Genomic DNA, 16649 nt, shown 5'->3' on the forward strand with positions numbered 1-16649 from the left:
TCTCAGATGTTCGTTCATGTAAGATAAATCAGGATTGGCTTGTGTGATTTGATGCTTCATACCATATAACTGCAATGGTGTGAGATTAGCATGTCTTGGCATACCAGGGGCTGTCACTTCCAGTTTTTTGCTCTTCACAAATAAAGAATTCAGGATTGAGACACTGTAGATTAACACCAAAGCCAAAGCTGATGAACCCACTGTGAGTCTTTCAGCGGGTCTCTCTTTATGTCATACATCTTTAAATGCCAGATAACCAAGGACTGTATAATCTTTAAGTGTTTGACAATGGCCTCGTTTTGTGAAAGACTTACAATTACAGCCACCAGATGGTGCAACCTCATTGTACAGGCCCTGTAGGTGGATCCGTGGTGCCCCTTAGACCTTGGCCTGTCTGGGAGGTTGGGCCTGTCGTCTTTCCTTTAACCACACTGTTGACCAGACACACAAACTTCATCTTAAACACTGGATAGCTGAAGTGGATAGGAACTGACATGTTTGTGTCATGGTGCTGGGGACCATTGTTGCAGCGTGGCTGCAGGATACAGTATGACACCAAGGGTATGGTCTCCTCCAAGAAAGTCTGTTATATAAAGTGATGCATCCACAGAGCTGTCAAAGTTGTATGACAGCTCCTTCCTTAAATTCTAGGAGCAGAACCATGACCGTTCAGAGTATTCTTCAAGAACAAACCATAATACTTTCTGACTTTCTTTTCTATGAAAAGTTTTATTTGCATATAAAAAAATTCAATAAACGTAAATACGTAGAAGATTCAGTAAATATGCCTTCTAGTAAAAGCAGGTTAGTATGAAATAATTAATCCTACAATCCAGGTGTTAAGTGCAGGTGTTTGCCAAAGAAAATATCTGATTTATTCCTTTTAAATATAGCAAAAAATATAATTCATAGAACCCTCCAACAACTCAACTGCACTGTCAGTGGGTGAACCTTCAAAACCTCTTACATAAGTGTGGTTATTGCCCACGCTCATGAAACCCCAGAGAGCGCCTTCAGACCTTTGTCAGTAGAAGCAGAATACAGCCTGATGTCCTCTGGTGCTGTTGACATTTTAATCTCCAGATGTTTAATTCAAGACATCAGAATCCTTGTATGACTAATCTGACCTGTCACACAAACCCTGGAGACTTTAAGTTCTCATAAGAAAAGAACAATATGCCTCTTTTCAAATGCCGAAATCAGTGCCAGTAACAGAGTAAAAATTCAAGGCATAGCTTGGAAGAAATGTTTGAAAGACACATACCCAATTAAGACCTTGTATTGAAATGATACAAGAAAGCAAGGTGATGCACACCTTTGATCCCTTACGTGCAGGCAGTGGCAGGAGGATTTCTGAGTTTGAGGCCAGCCTAGTATATAGAACAAGTTCTGGGAGAACCAGGGCTAAACAGAGAAACCTCGTCTTAAAAAACTGAACAAAACAAACAAATACAGCAAACTCAAAGTTCCGCACTAAGGAAATAAACCAATAAAACTGAGGAGGAGAACTGAGCAGAGTCCTCTTCGGAGAAGATAGTCAAATGCTAGCAACCCTACGGAAAGGTCCTCAAGCTGGGGCATCATTAGGACATACTAACTCTAACAAGCTCTTCCTCAGCCCCTGCAGGATGGCGCAGCAGCACTAAGGACACCCCCTGCTGCAAAGAGAAGGCAGTAGTAGCATGTACTCCCTGGGCTGGGGGTGAAACTGATGCAGAACCCTGCGTTTGCTCAGTTCTTACAAAACCACGCACACGCCATCTCCTCCGACACTCACGATCCCTAATGTTTAAAAGTTAAATTAATGTTTAGAGTTATATTCAGGAAAAGATTATGTAAATTAACATGATTGTGGGGGTCCATTGCAGCTGAGGAGCAGGACTTGACTAACACGCAGAAGGCCCCGACTCCCTTCCCCTCATGTTTTCTGTCCTCACGAACACAAATCAGAAAATTATTGCTCTTAGCAATTTTGTTAATGTGTGGATATTTATAGAGACCATATTTTAACTGACAGCTTCTTAAAGACAGCTGTCAGTGTTATAAGGCTTATATTTATACCCATGACATGATTAAATTAAGTCAAGAGAAGAAGCCTCATCCAATTAGTGGATGTGTACAATGCTGCTCTTCTCTGTTGGAAACCAAAGAGATGGTTATATCAATTGTTACAATAATGATTTACATAAAATAAATTTAATAGTAATTAAATATTAGTAGTAGATAAAAACTTATAGAAAGCCCTGGAATGTGTACTTAGAAGGAAATGCACATCTATAAACAGATATTTCTAAGATAGAAAGAAAAATAAATCAATAAATAAAATATTCATCTCAGCCAAGGCGGTGGTGGCCTTTAATCCCCGCACTCAGTAGGCAGAGGCAGGTGGATCTCCATGAGATCGAGGCCAGCTTGGTCTATAAAGTGAGTTCCAGGACAGGTAGGAATATTTCACGGAAACCCTGTCTTGAAAAACTCAACAACAAAAATTCATCTCAGAAGTTAGAGGCTTACATAATAATTAAAAATGTAGATGTATATGTTAAAAATGTAAGAGCTTGTATAAATTAATTTGAAAATAGAATGAAATTCTAAGCATGGTCATTGATGAGATAAATAAATTTGAAAAAACTTCACAAGACTAATCAGGATGAAAAACAAAGCACACGTACACACACACCACACAGATTCTACAAATATTGAAATATTGACAGCAAGTTATCAAATGTCACCTGATGGACCTGGGTATGGAAATTCAAATAGAGTGAAAAATTTCTAAAACAAAAAATAGAAACTGTCAAAATTGACAGACGCAGAGTAAAACCCAACAAAATCAAAAAGGATTGTAGGGAAAAAATTCAATAATTCTCCATCCATGAAAGAAATAAGCAGACAGACTTCTTGTGGGTATCAGCTGATCAGCAACCGCCATTGTTGCAGCTCCAAGGACATTCCTGTGCATATGACATCATCACAGATTGTGAGGATATAGTCCACTGCCTGCCATTGTCACCAAACAGCTGCACACTAAAAACCAACGGGCTGCCTCACTGCCACCAAATCAGCTAAAATTAAAAGAGCATTGCTAAGTGTCGGTGAGCATGTAGGACAACCGTGTTTGGGGGACTGTGGAGGAGGAAAATCACGTTGAAGGTGTTTTGGGCAACATCTACTGGCAAACCTCTGTGGACGCTAGCATCCAGCAATTGTAATCCCCGCCCACCAACAGCAGTGCTCATATTCCTCTACATAATAACTGAAACTTGGAGGCTTCAGTGCCCATCGCTGAAGAAAACATAAACTGTAGAGACGATAGCACAGTCATAAAATGGCATGAAGCAATGAGGTTGAATAAATCTCTTGCTGTACAAAAAATGAAAACACAGAGGCCAGAAACCTTTGTTTGAAGTTCAAAATCCAATTCATTGTAGTGGCCCCAAGGTCAGAGGGAGGGTGAGGCAAGGGTAGTGACCTAGTATGGGTGGCCCCAGACCTACCCTTGATTTCTTCTAGTGTATGGTTTTAGAAAACATGTTTACTTTAAAAGAAACACTGAGCATGAAAGTATCTGATATAATCTTTTAGTCTATGAATAATCCTTCTCAGAACAGCAGGACCTTGGAGATTGGTGCTTCACAACAAACACATACTCTAAGTGCCTTGGAAATTACTTGCCCATTTATGATGTTGAAATTACTTAGCAGCATTTGCATTTGTGATTGAATCCAGGAAACCTGGGACTCACAGTCAATTAGACTGGGGTTCGAATACAGCTCTTGTATTTTGGGATCTTCCGTTAGTGTTGAATGGTTATTCCTTTAGTCTCTGTGTATATGGAAGGGAACTGATTATCCATAGGACCAAGGACTGAGTGGGTATGGTACTTGTCAACAAGCGTGAGAACCTGGGTCATCTCCCCAGGGCGCACCTAAAGCTAAACACGACACTCTCTACATCTGTAGTCTCAGGGCTCCCAAGTCAAGATAGGACTCAGTGATGGGAGATTCCCCAGAAGCTAGTCAGGTATACATAGCACTAAACGAGAGAGAACCAGTCTCAAACAAGGCAGAAAGCAAAGACCTATACCCAAAGCTGCCCTCTGGAGTCTGCATACCTTCTGGGAGAAACAGGCATCTAAGCTCACACACTAAGTCCATTGTTTAATTTCCCAGAAACAGGAAAATACACGGTTCTAGAACAGGGCTGGACACAGAATTGACTTAGTAAATCTTTGTTGTAAATACACAAATTATGATTTAAGGAATTTTCTTTCCATGAAAACATGGCCAATAATTGTTGTGCAGTTTGCAGACTCCTTGAGAAATGATCGCATGGAAGTTGACCTTCGCTTTCAGTGAAAATGAAATCCCATTGGGTAGGGCTGTCATGGTCCACCATCTGCTGTGAAGAGTTAAAGTTATGATTTTCTCTTAACTATGCATAAAAATCACATGAAAATGGTGATAAGTTTCAAATATGACTCTGGCTTCTGCCCAGTGCACCTTCTTCTTTCCAGCATGTTCCCAGACAAGGCAGATGCTGCTGGACTGGGGACCTCACCTGCTCACAGAGCTGGGTGAGCCAAGCTGGGATGGGAAATGGACTGGAAATACCTAGATTTAAGGCTGTGGTATTAGAGTTGCACTATTCATGGCAGCGAGGTGTGGAGCCCAACTTGTTGCCCATCAACAGAGGGGAGAACCTTCCCACATGGTTCATGTGTGAAATTTTGCACAGCTGTGCAGCAAAATAAAGTTAGAGTATTTGCAGACAAGTAGAGGAAACTAGAAATTATTTCCTTAAGCATTATCATCTGGACTTCAAAAGATAAATATTATATAGTTCCTCTCATACACTGATCATACCTTTCAGTGTTTATATATGAGTATGAGTATAGCTCCTAACACCAGGAAGAAGAAGGCCAGGAGCTGGGGGCAAAGAGGAGCTGAGGAAGGGACGAGAGCAATGGATCATAATTGGATTGAAAGCAGAGGGGAGGTTATTTAAGCATGAAAGGGTATAAGGGAGGGTATAGAAGAAGAGGAGAATGGGATCAACACAATAAATTATGTTTGAAATTCTATAATGAAATGTAATACTTTATAAGCTAATTTGAAAAACTATATAAAACCCTATATAAAACATGGTACCTGTGGTTTGATGGCAAGGACAGGCCATAAAATAAGGTGGGCATGTTTTATGCTCTTCTCTCAATGGGCAGCACTTGCATTTGCTGTAGTTTGCAGTGCTGGGAGCTTAGCTGAGCCTTCCACTCGGGTCTCTTTTCACTCACACTGATCCAGTGGAGTAAACTTCAGGACTCAGAGCCCCATTGTCATCTACTTGTATGAGAGCCTCATCGAATTCCAACGCATGACCCTTGGCATGCTACTGAGCTGCCATTCTTGTAAACATGAAACGAAGCCATACTATGGCCGCTTCCTGGGATCACTTAGAGAACTGAACATCTCTCTTGAGGGACATGGTACAGCGACCTGGTGGACTGGAGGTACAGTTGAAATGTGGATGCTGTAAAAGCAGCATGCTTATCCTCATCCTTCCACTCAGGATCCTTCCACAGGCCTTATGCTGGCTTGAAGGCCCAACAGGGGCTCAGTGGATGTGAGAAACTCTGCTTTCCCTTTAGCTATCATGGTTATGTCCTTCCTAGCGATGAAAGACAAACACAAAATGTACTATCTTCACCACGCATGATTCCTAAAGAAATATTCATGCAAGTGAAGTCCTGAGAAAAAAATCCCGAGGAAGACTGTCTAATGCAGAGTAGATGAACTTCCATGAGGTGATGGATGAGACCCAATTGACAGTACTGCTGTATTGATGATCTCTTTGTTTTTATATTTTCAATGTGAAATCTTATAAAGTAACATGACTATGAGACCAATTAATTGATTATGAGTGGACCCTTGCAAAACTGGTCAAATAGTTCCAACACATTCTCACTGTAACATAAAAGGTAACAGTAACGTAAATGTAGATAAACTAAGGGCTCAAGAATATTTTCTCGTAACTCATAGACTAAAGTCTCCTCCTTGACTTTCTCCAGCTAAAAATAAGCGCACAAGCCTGCTGCTCCCCACAGTTTAGCTCTGGGATGTGTCATTGTCACCGTCTTATAATTTTAATGTTATTTTGCTCCTTACTGTTGTGATGCTTGGTGGTTGAGATGTCAAATGTCTTCATAAATGTCAACACCACAAAAACTCATTTTCTTCTCTCACAGAAAGATCTTCCCATTATAATTTTAAATAATTGCGTCTTTGCTCACCAGGCAATGCAACAATAAATAAGGCAAAGCAAATCATAAATATTTAAAATAATTTAATGATCTAACACTCCTGGAGATAAAGTATGCTTTCCTGGAAGACGTTTGATCAGATTCAGTTCAAAATGACCATAATAAAAAGTAAGTTGAGTGATAATTCTCAAATATTTGTATGCTTGGCAAACATTTATTAGGGGACAACTGCCTCTCTCAGGCATTAGACATATTGAGATGAATAGGACATAATCCCATGCTATTGAAATTTATGTAAATCATTAGGGAAATTAAGAATAACAAGGTCAATGTCTGCCATGCTAAACATGGTTTGGTCATCCATACAGAGTGAAGGCATGGGGTGGTGTTGGGAGAATCTCTTAGATGAAAATTTGAAGCACATTCTTACCTGACTCTTACAGTATTTGTTGAGAGGCAGAACATGGCAGGAACACTGTGTTCAGAGCAAGGACAACGAGCAGATGTAGAAGTACAGCTCATGTCTACTGAACTCTAAAGTTTTGAGTAGACTCCCACAGGAACAGTGAAGGAAGAGGAGTTTGTTGAGAGATGAACCTGCCAATACAGGCAAGAACCATGGCATGTCAGGTCCGTGTTCTGGGTAGAAGTGGGAGAGGAGGATGGATTCATCTTTGCCTCGCAAGTTCACTGAACCAAAATAAATGACATAAATAAGTAAGGTCCCTCTTCCATGTGTACAGCCGTCCCTTGTCATTGCTCCTTTCAGAGCCTAGTCACACTGTGGGACATTCTACACCTCAGAATATTGTGGGGCATTCCCTGTCTAGGCACACTGTGGGATATCCCCTGCCTAGGCACACTGTGGGACATTCTACACCTCAGAATATTGTGGGATATTCCCTGCCTAGGCACACTGTGGGACATCCCCTGCCTAGGCACCCTGTGGGATATCCCCCACCTAGGCACACTGTAGGACATCGTCCACCTTGGCCTATTGTGTGACATTCCCTGATTATGCACACTGTGGGCCATTCCCTGCCTCGGCACATTGTGAAGCAGTCCTTTGGGCAGTATCTGTATATAATCAGCCCTGAACAAATGCTTTTTGGGCGGTGATTATCGGGTGAGTAAGTCAACAGGAGGAAACTCCCCATCGAAGGTTCACAGCTGGAATAATCCAGCTTTGTAAACAGGTTAGCGATGTTGAGCCTGCAACCTGGAATCTGCCTGTTTCAATTCCACAGGAGACAGAAGTACTGTCAATGTTTTCCTTAGGTAATAAGTTTTCCCTGAGAGATATAAATATATACTTTGGGGCATTTTATATTCATATTGCTTCATTCCCACATTGGTTTCTATGACAACCCTAACAGGGAAGACGATCCACCTGTAAAGCTGCACATTTGAGGAGAGGAGTTGTGAGAGGTGGCCACGAAGTACTGTCTGCAAAGAGCGGTTGTCGTTTGTCGTGTCTCTGCCACACTCAACACGCCGGCTCCCTTGACTTAAATGGGATAAATTTTGAGAGTTGAATGTGACTCCCTAAACCAGGAGTCACCATGGAAAAGTCAGTGTGGGTTTTGAGACTGCACGCTTCCGTCCAGCTTTGTGTGCTCCTTTGGGTGGCTTCCCCTTCACCCCTCGATTTTTCAGATACTGCTATGTCTCTCGCTGTTTAAGCTGTTCCATCCCAGGTATTCCACCTATTTTAATTTTGCACATAATCTACTATTCTTCCTTCCCTCATGCATTTCCTCTTCACAAAATATTAACCCCTTTCGGCTCTACTGACCTCCATTTATGCTTCATGTAAAATACAGAAAAAAAAAAGGTTTGATGCTGGGCTCCACATGTGAGAAAACATACCGTCTTTTTCTTTCTGGGCCTGAGTTTCATCACTTGCTATAACTGTTTCTGGTTCCATCCATTTACCTGTTAATTTCATGATTCATTTTCCTTCACAGCTGAGTAACTTTCCGTTGAGCACGGGTACCACACTGTGTTCATTCATTTGTGAATAGACATTGATGTTGATTTAATTCCCAAGCTATAGTGAAGACAGCAGCAACGAACATGACAGTCTGTGTCTCTGAAGAAGGAATGGATGCCCAGAGTGCTTTAGCTGGGTCGTAGGACTGTTCTATTTCTAACATCGTCATCATTATCATCATCATCATCATAATTCATTTCTTTCTTCTTTATTTTTAAGAAACTGAAATAGCGATATCCAAAGTAGCCTCACTAGTTTGCATTCCCACCAACAGTGTGCAAAGGTTCCTCTTGCCCTGCATCCACAAGGAGTTATTGGTTTTCCTGATGATAGCCGTCCTGACTGAGGCAAACCAGAAGAGTTTTAATCTGAATTTCCCTAATGGTTCAGGATGTTGAGCACTCTTTGTTTATTTTTTAAGACAATTATTTCAGTTCTTTATATAGTCTAGCCATGAATTCTCTCTCAGGTGAATAATAGCTAGCAAACATTTTCTCCCGTCCTGTGGACTGCCTCTTCCCTGACTTGAGTTTCTTTGACTCCACACAATCTTTTTAGTTTCATGAGAGCCCACTCATTGATTCTTGATCTTTTCTCCCGGGTTCCCAGACTCTTGCTCAGAAAACCCTTCTTTGTGACTATACACTGGAGTGTACCCCTTCTCCTTTTCTAGCTGTTACAGGGTATCAGGTTTTATGTTGATATCCTTGAGTCATTTGGAATTAATCTGTGTGCAATGAGAAGCGAAGTTCTAGATTTCTTTGTCTGCATGCTGACGCTCAGGTGCCCCTGCGACATTGCTGAATGAGTGTTGTTTGGGTATCCATGTAAAAAATAAACATGAGGTAACTTGTCTGGTGAAATTATATCTGGTTCCTCAATTTTATCTCACTGAACAATGTGTTTGTTTCTGTGCCGGTACCAGGCTGGTTTGATTACTCTGACTCAGTAGTATAATTTGAAATGGGTGTGGCCATACCTCTTTTTAGTATTCTTTTGGTCAGGATTTCTTGGCTGTCCTTCTGCCTTCTTAAACATTTCTGTGTTGTTTGTATGAGGCAGATGAGAATCAATGAGGCAGACACAATCAAATGGCCTGCCGTGTGTTATTTAATATGGACAGTAGATGTTTGGATCACTAGGCCATGGCATCTCCACATCTTGCATGGTGGCACGAGGTGTGGTACCCTTCCATCTGCAAGGTATTGCTGCAAACACGGAGGACAATTCAAAGGCAGGGGAAGGTCTCCATGGGAACCAAGGGCACTCAGTACTCAGAAAAAAGGTCTCCATGTAGGATTGGCCCCACACTGTTCACTGGCTGAAGGACCAAAGGGCAGAAAGGAGATCTGAGTAGCAGAAATTCCTCTGAGACAGTGCTGTAGGAGGACTGGGCTGTTATAGGACAAAAGAAACCTTTCCTTCTTGGGAAGAGATGCTTTGAATTAGAGACTAAGTCTGTCTACAGCCACATCACCCTGAACACACCCAACCTCATCAGATCTTGGAAGTTAAGCAAGGTTGGGCCTTGTTAGTGTTTGGAAGGGAGATTGCCTGTAAATACTTGGTGCTGTAGGCAAAACAAACAAGTTTGCAGCTATTAGTTTGGTTGTGGTTTGAGGTTTGGGGCAAAGGGGAAAACTTTTTTTTAAAAAAAAATCACAATAATTATATAATGAAGTCCCTCAACAACTTATAATAAAGTTCTGCCTTTGTTAATTGAGAGATGGGGAGGAGAAAGGGGAGAGAGAGCTTAAGAGAAAACAGCACTCCCTAGTCTTGGCCACGCAAGTCCTTTAATCACAGAGCTCAGTAGGCAAAGGCAGGTGAGTCTCTCTGTGAGCTGGAAGCCAGCCTGGTTTACCCAGGGTGATACCTTTTCTCAAAAATAAAAGTAAATGAAAAGAGAAAGAGAAGAAAATGGTTTCAAAGGAGAGGAAATCAGATCAATAAAATATTTCTTCCCCTCACATCATGAACGTTCAGTCCACCTAATGAAAATGTAAATAAAATATCACACTCGCAAGTATGAAGAAAAACGTAAAATGGTTGTCACACAAAGCCAAAGATTCACAGATGTCGTTAATTAATTAAGTAAGTAAGTATGCTATAAAACTAAAGCAGATTAATAAAATACTCCAATTCTTATGCTTAACTCTGTTTCTTTTTACCATACTAAAGTGTGTATGAAGGGCTATGGACTACTTTGTTTCTGTTTCTTAGAAAAGCAACCCAGAAGCTAAATAAATAGTGTTTGGTAGCAACACAAAAAAACACAAGAAAAGCATCCCAGAGTTAGAGTGGCATTCTGCAAAACCGGACCGAGAAGCAGTGGGATGGCTTCATCCTGCAAGGTGTCCTCTTGAAAACTGATGGTTGAGTAGCAGAGCCTCCTTGATCAATGTCTCTTTGGGCCAAGCAGAAATCAATCTTTTAAACATCACACAATGAAGAATGCTCTGTGTTGTTCTGTGCGTTCTATGGAGTTGGCACAGCCAAGCCCAAACAATCGTGTTCCAATGGATGGATGCTGGGGAGGCTCATCCATATTTCATTCCAATTTGTTTCTTGTTTGTCAACTTTGATATTTTTGGATGAAGTTATCCTGGATAATAGATCCAATAACTCAAATGTGTGCTGTCCCGAGAGTCTCTGCTTTCCTACTGCACAGGAGGGACTTGGTTGGCCTTCTGTTTCTCTGCTACAAATCCAAGCTGCACTGATTAAGGCAAGGGTTCTCTGCATCAGGACACCCTGTGACTTTCTTTCTATTCCAAGCTTCCATTTTCAGCCTGAAATGTGAGTTTCCTCCCACTGCACCTCGCAGTTTGAAGTACATTGATAAAGACCAGTTAGTAACTAGCTAGAAAAGGCTAAGTCACACGTGTAAACCTGTGGTTGGGACCCCATTACTTATCCTAATAAAACCTGTACAGCTATTTGGTTTTATTTTGATTGGGGGAACCTTTGATAATTGAAACTAATTGGAAATTATGTTTGTTGTGCAAAGTGCATTGATATGTTCAGTCTTTCTGAGAACCATGACAGTAGGGACAAATGGCATTGGTCCATAGCAGAAAGCAGCGGAGGACACAGTGAAGAGGAGTCATTACAAGATAGCCAAAAGAGAAAGAAAGTCAGAGGGCATCTGTGTCCCTGGAGGATGCCCACCTGAGAAAGGATGCAGACTGGGAGGGAAGGGTATTGGGAACACATTTTCATTAAGAAGGTAAGAGAAAGAGAGGGGGACAAAAAGAGGGGAGAGGACTGTGGTAAAATTCCAGAAAAGATCTGTCAGGACATCTGTCCTGAGCACAGATTTCTAGCCTGCCTCATCTACTCTTCATTTTTCAGGGACCAAAGTCCAGAAATCAGAGTCACTCAAGGAGGCAATGGTGAAGGTTACCCGTCAAGCTGGGTGTGAATGTGTGTGTGTGTGTGTGTGTGTGTGTGTGTGTGTGCATGAGTCCATGTGTGCATGTGCGTGTGAAGAGGTGAAAGGAGTGATTGATGGCCATGAGTTACACAAATAGATACAGCATCTGTTACTGGAACACTGAAAATCATTTTGAATATCAATTAAAAAATCAAAAGCAGGGGACAATCAAAAATAAAAAACAGGGCTAGTGGAGAGGACCTGGAGGGTGTAAAGGATTTATGTATGCATAAGGACTTGGATTTTTATCCTCAACACCCATGTAAAGAAGCCAGGCATGATGATGTGCCCATCTCCCCATGTTGGAGAACTGAGAATGGTGGGCTCTGGACACTGGCTGGCGAGTCAGCCTAGCCACGATGGCAAGCTTCCAGTTCAGAGATAATACCTGCTACAAGTAATAGACACCTACCACCTTCTTCTGGCCCTCCAACACGTGCCAGTGAGCTTGCACACCTTCTCACAACCACCCGAGTGCACCACACACATGTTGCGTTCCACCCACACATTCTAAGTCATAAGTAAATTAAAAACAAGATTTTTTTTCTCAAAATTATATAATTGTGAAAAATTTTAGTTTTCATTTCTTTTTCTTTTTTGTCTTTTCCTTTTTCCTGTTTTGTTTTGGTATTTTGAGACAGGGTTTTTCTGTAGCTTTGGACCCTGTCCTGGAACTCACTGTGTAGACCAGGCTGGCCTCGAACTCACAGAGATCCTCCTGCCTCTGCCTCTCGAGTTCTGGGATTAAAGAGGTGTGCCACCACCGCCTCGCTTAGTCTCCATTTCTATAAAGCGATTTCTTCCCATAGAGAACAGTATTATAAATTCCTTTAAGGAAGTATAAAATAGATTTGAAAACCCCTTATTTATGCCGTGTGTGTACTAAGTGAAATTAGAGCTATATTAATTCCCACAAAGAACAATTTACAATCAACATCCAAATAAATAATTTGCTGATGCCAAGTGTGTCTCTTCCTGGCTGTATGGCCTTTGAGTCCTCACGCTGAACTTAGTGCACATTGGTCTCAATGGATTTGATTCTACATTCAGCCTGGTCCTCTGTGGGATAGATAGGAAAGTAGAAAGAATAATTTTTCCCCCAGGGAAGTTTTATGTCTAAGAGATCAGATATGCTGTTCTGTATCAAACAAGGCCATTGGATTCTAAGAGACATGAGATTTGACTAGGCATCGGTAGGAAGAAAAGACTTGTGGGAAAAATCAGAGCAGTTTTTCAGCTTCCTAATGATGTGTTTGTCTTCAAAATTCTTTTGATCTCTCAGGGTTATAGTTATTAAAAGTCTCCCCCTTTATTAAACATTTTTAAATGAAAGCATGAACAGGTCCCTTTCAAAACAGACAGCCGGCCTTCTTGGGCATGCTCCGGGAAACTGCTCAGGGTTGTGTCTTTCTGTCTGAGTTTTGTTTTCTTTTATCTCAGTAACATTTACAAATTGGCAGGATCGCTTTAGACAATGGCTTCTTTCCTGAATAAAGAAAAATAAATTATGACTGGAATCATGTCTGGAATATTATTTAAAACCAACCGTCTCTCCTTTTAAAAAGAGCATTGAGAATGCCCTCAAGCAACTGAAAAGAAACACTTACCTTTTCATATGCAAAGCGCACTGGCTCACTCACTCAGTTAATCACCCTTTCCCTTTGCTGTACAGTTGTGAAGACATTAAGCCAATACACCTTTTAAAAACGCAGAAGGTATTTCATGAAATATAAAAATGGCGAAGTAGTTCTCAGGCAGCTCCACATAACAAAATGAGAAGACATAGCGTGTGTGCAGAATTGAATGGCCATCTTCTCCCTAACCTCTCTGCCCTGGACCACTGTTTCTAAGTGGGGCTCAGCCTACAGCAAGATGGCTATTGGCTTAATACTTGACATCCTTTTGTGAGCCGTGTCCTGCAGCATTCTGGGGGAAACAGAACTCGAGGTGGAGACACACCGTGTGCATCTCACCAAGAGAGCTTTGGCTTGTCCCCTGGTCATCTAACTGTTAAGTCCACAAGTGTGGGGAAGGGGGCAGAGCTTCAGCTCACCGGCAGTTCAAAATGGCCCGAACTGTAGTCTTTGGTGGTGAAATGGCCCACTCTGGGGAGATGGTGTCTATTACAAAGACAGCATAGTTTCACGATGGAGTCTTAAAAACAAACAGACATCAATCGTCTGGATAATTATGAATTATTTGAGGATAGGAGGGTTTGTCCCTCAGAAGAAGGAGGAGTATGATTTTACATTATCACTCTCTTGTTTAACAATACACACACACACACACACACACACACACACACACACACACGTTCTTCATATAACTCGTGTAGATTCTATGCAGACTTCACCGTGTTCACTGTTTGTTTCTATTTCTCCACTCCCCGGCCAGAGATGCCTTTAGCATTGCCTTCAGAGCAACTTAGAATCAACAACTTCACCTCCCTGGAGTTGAAGGCAAATGGGGGGAGGATCTGAAAGGCGCATGTGATGAACGCACACCATATTGCACTCTCTCTCTGGTAAGCAGGATGCTGATGCCCTGTAAGCGACGGATGGGCAGAGGATGTGGGGAACAGAGAGCCCTCTGGGCGCAACTCTTCTCCAGAGGGGTTTTCTGCGGGGTGTTTTGTTCCAAGTGGCTTTCTGAATGGCATGGTTCTCAAGTCTTGTGTGTAGGCTTAACATACACATTTTGTAGGAAATTGCACTCTGAGCTTCATCAGGAACATCGCGTCCTATCCTGGCTGCTTACATTCATGAAGCTTTACATGCAGAGAAAATAGAGGCGTGGAGGCACCTTCATTAAGGTTTCAGTGGCACCCATTAAAAGCCTCCTCTGCTATATAACCCTAGGTAGTGTTTAGCTTCAAGTCAGGGAACCCAGTATTGAGTTCTCTAATAATAACCATAAAAAGAATAATACTTGAAGAAATCTGTTCTTTTTAAGTGCATTCTAGTAAGTGACTGCGGTAGAATTAAGCCTGTGTCATGCTTCTCTTTGCTAGGTATTCATTTCCTCTCATGCAAATTTTGAAAATCACTCTCTAATTCCCATACCCCGGGGGAAATAATGATATAGTTCTCATATAATTAAGACTTTCCTGGTTCATCGGAACACAGAGTGGCAACTAAACCAGCCACATTAGAAATATTTTAGTTGGGGACAGAAATCACCTTAGCCTCCAGGTTTGGATTCAATTTCTGGCAGCATTTAGAAATGGAATCCATTGCAGAGTGCAGGATGGAATGGGAAGTGTGACTTCCGCCGTGTAGAGTTATGCTCAGCTCTGTGTTGCTGGAGGAAAGGGCCCTGGTTGATTTGGCTGTGTGTACTCTTCAGGCTATGATGAATAACAGAGGAGTCTAGAAAACTTCTTTCTTCCAGTTTCTACTCTGCCACGATCCCCCCTTCATGCTGGATAAATGAAGAGAAACGCAATGACAGCGAGAGTGTAAACCCAAAGTAATGAAGTCCCAAGGCCCCCGAATGCCCATTCTAACTATACAGACACTCACTAAGATGCACAGGGTTAGGAACTCGGTGAGCATTTGAGTGGCTTCCTTAATCTAGCTATGCGACGTTTGGATTTGTGAATTCATTACAATAAAGTGTTCTATTTAATAAAACCTCCTTTAGAAAGAACTCTAGAAGCCATACCTATGCACATAATTCCTCTCCAGTGTGTGTGTGTGTGTGTGTGTGTGTGGTTAGGAGAAACTGACAAAAACAGCAACCCAGGGTAAAGGTTTGGAGGACACCATCCCTTCATTAGATTCAGCAAACTGCTGGAGAAGATGACTCAGAGGCGAGGAGTATTGCCTGCTCTTTCAGAGTTCTTGAGTTCAATTCCCAGCAACCACACGGTGGCTCATGAACATCTGTAATGAGATCTGGCGCCCTCTTGAGGCAGAACCCTGGTCGGTCGTCCTCATCAACTTAGACCATGAAACCCACTATGGACAAGTTCAATAGAACCACATAACTGCCATATAGAAGCTGCCCATGCATGCTTTAGCATTGCCAGGGCATCGATTTCATTTTTTCATTTTTTCACCAAACAGCCATCGGCAATATTTTCCAATGTCATTCCTCCATATGATTAAGGAGTTTTTTTTTTTTTAAAATCCTTTCAGAATCTACAAAGTGGATACTTTTTAAACCGTTGTTATTGAGGAAAACAAGTGCTCTAAGTATTCAGCAAAGAACTGCGTTTTCCCTGCGTTGAATGCAGAACTTCATGTATCATTCATGCACAAGATTGACGGAGCCTTGTATCTGCATTGCCAACACAACCTGTCAGCTCCGAGAAAATAATCAGTCAAAACAGTTATTTGGTGTCAGGTGGAAATGATTTTTCCATTTTCAACAGGTTTTGCTGGCGTCATGTAGTTGCTGACTCAGACCGCGTCTGTTCCGAAATTATTACCCCTTTTGGGAAGCAGTGCTGTTCCCCAGCCTGGAAGACAGGTGAAGGACTGTTCAAGGCCACAGTCGGGAGACGGATGTGGGAATTAAATGTACACTGGGCCAAAGAAGCCCTGCTCATTCATGCCCTTACACAGAGCATTTCTAGATTTTGGTATTCCAGAGGTACAGGCAGACCCTCGTGCATGGTGCAGGACTAACACCCACTGACGTGAAGGCATTCAGGGTCTGCACTATCCGTCACAGATGTCTGGTCACGCTTTAGTGTATATCGAACGTAAAGCCAGTACACTTTACAATAATGAGCTTTTTCTCCTCGGACCCGGATCATTTGTCCTAGGCAGGCCCTATGCCTGCACTGCATCTTCTCAAGCTAAGGAAATTTTCCTTTTCTGAATTATAAGGGTATTCTTCCTTCAGCCTCTTTTATTAAAACATTTCATAGCTCCTTCTCCCCCCTCTTTTTAATTTAATGCTGTGTTCCCTCTGGGTAGAGAAGAATTTAATACTGTTTCTACATACAGCTACAT

The 16649-nt window shown here is 41.9% G+C and overlaps 1 protein-coding gene and 1 pseudogene across 2 annotated transcripts in view; both read left to right on the plus strand.

Annotated features, from left to right (window-relative positions):
* Positions 1 to 16649, plus strand: part of Nalf1 (NALCN channel auxiliary factor 1) — a 458551-nt gene that overhangs the window by 140975 nt on the left and 300927 nt on the right. The gene's annotated exons all lie outside the window — the stretch shown is intronic.
* On the plus strand, positions 9713 to 9831 carry LOC121462450 (annotated as a pseudogene).

This window comes from Microtus oregoni, unplaced genomic scaffold (assembly GCF_018167655.1).
Source record: "Microtus oregoni isolate MIOR12 unplaced genomic scaffold, Mior012 000024F_ref0000369, whole genome shotgun sequence".
Classification (NCBI taxonomy): Eukaryota; Metazoa; Chordata; class Mammalia; order Rodentia; family Cricetidae; genus Microtus; species Microtus oregoni.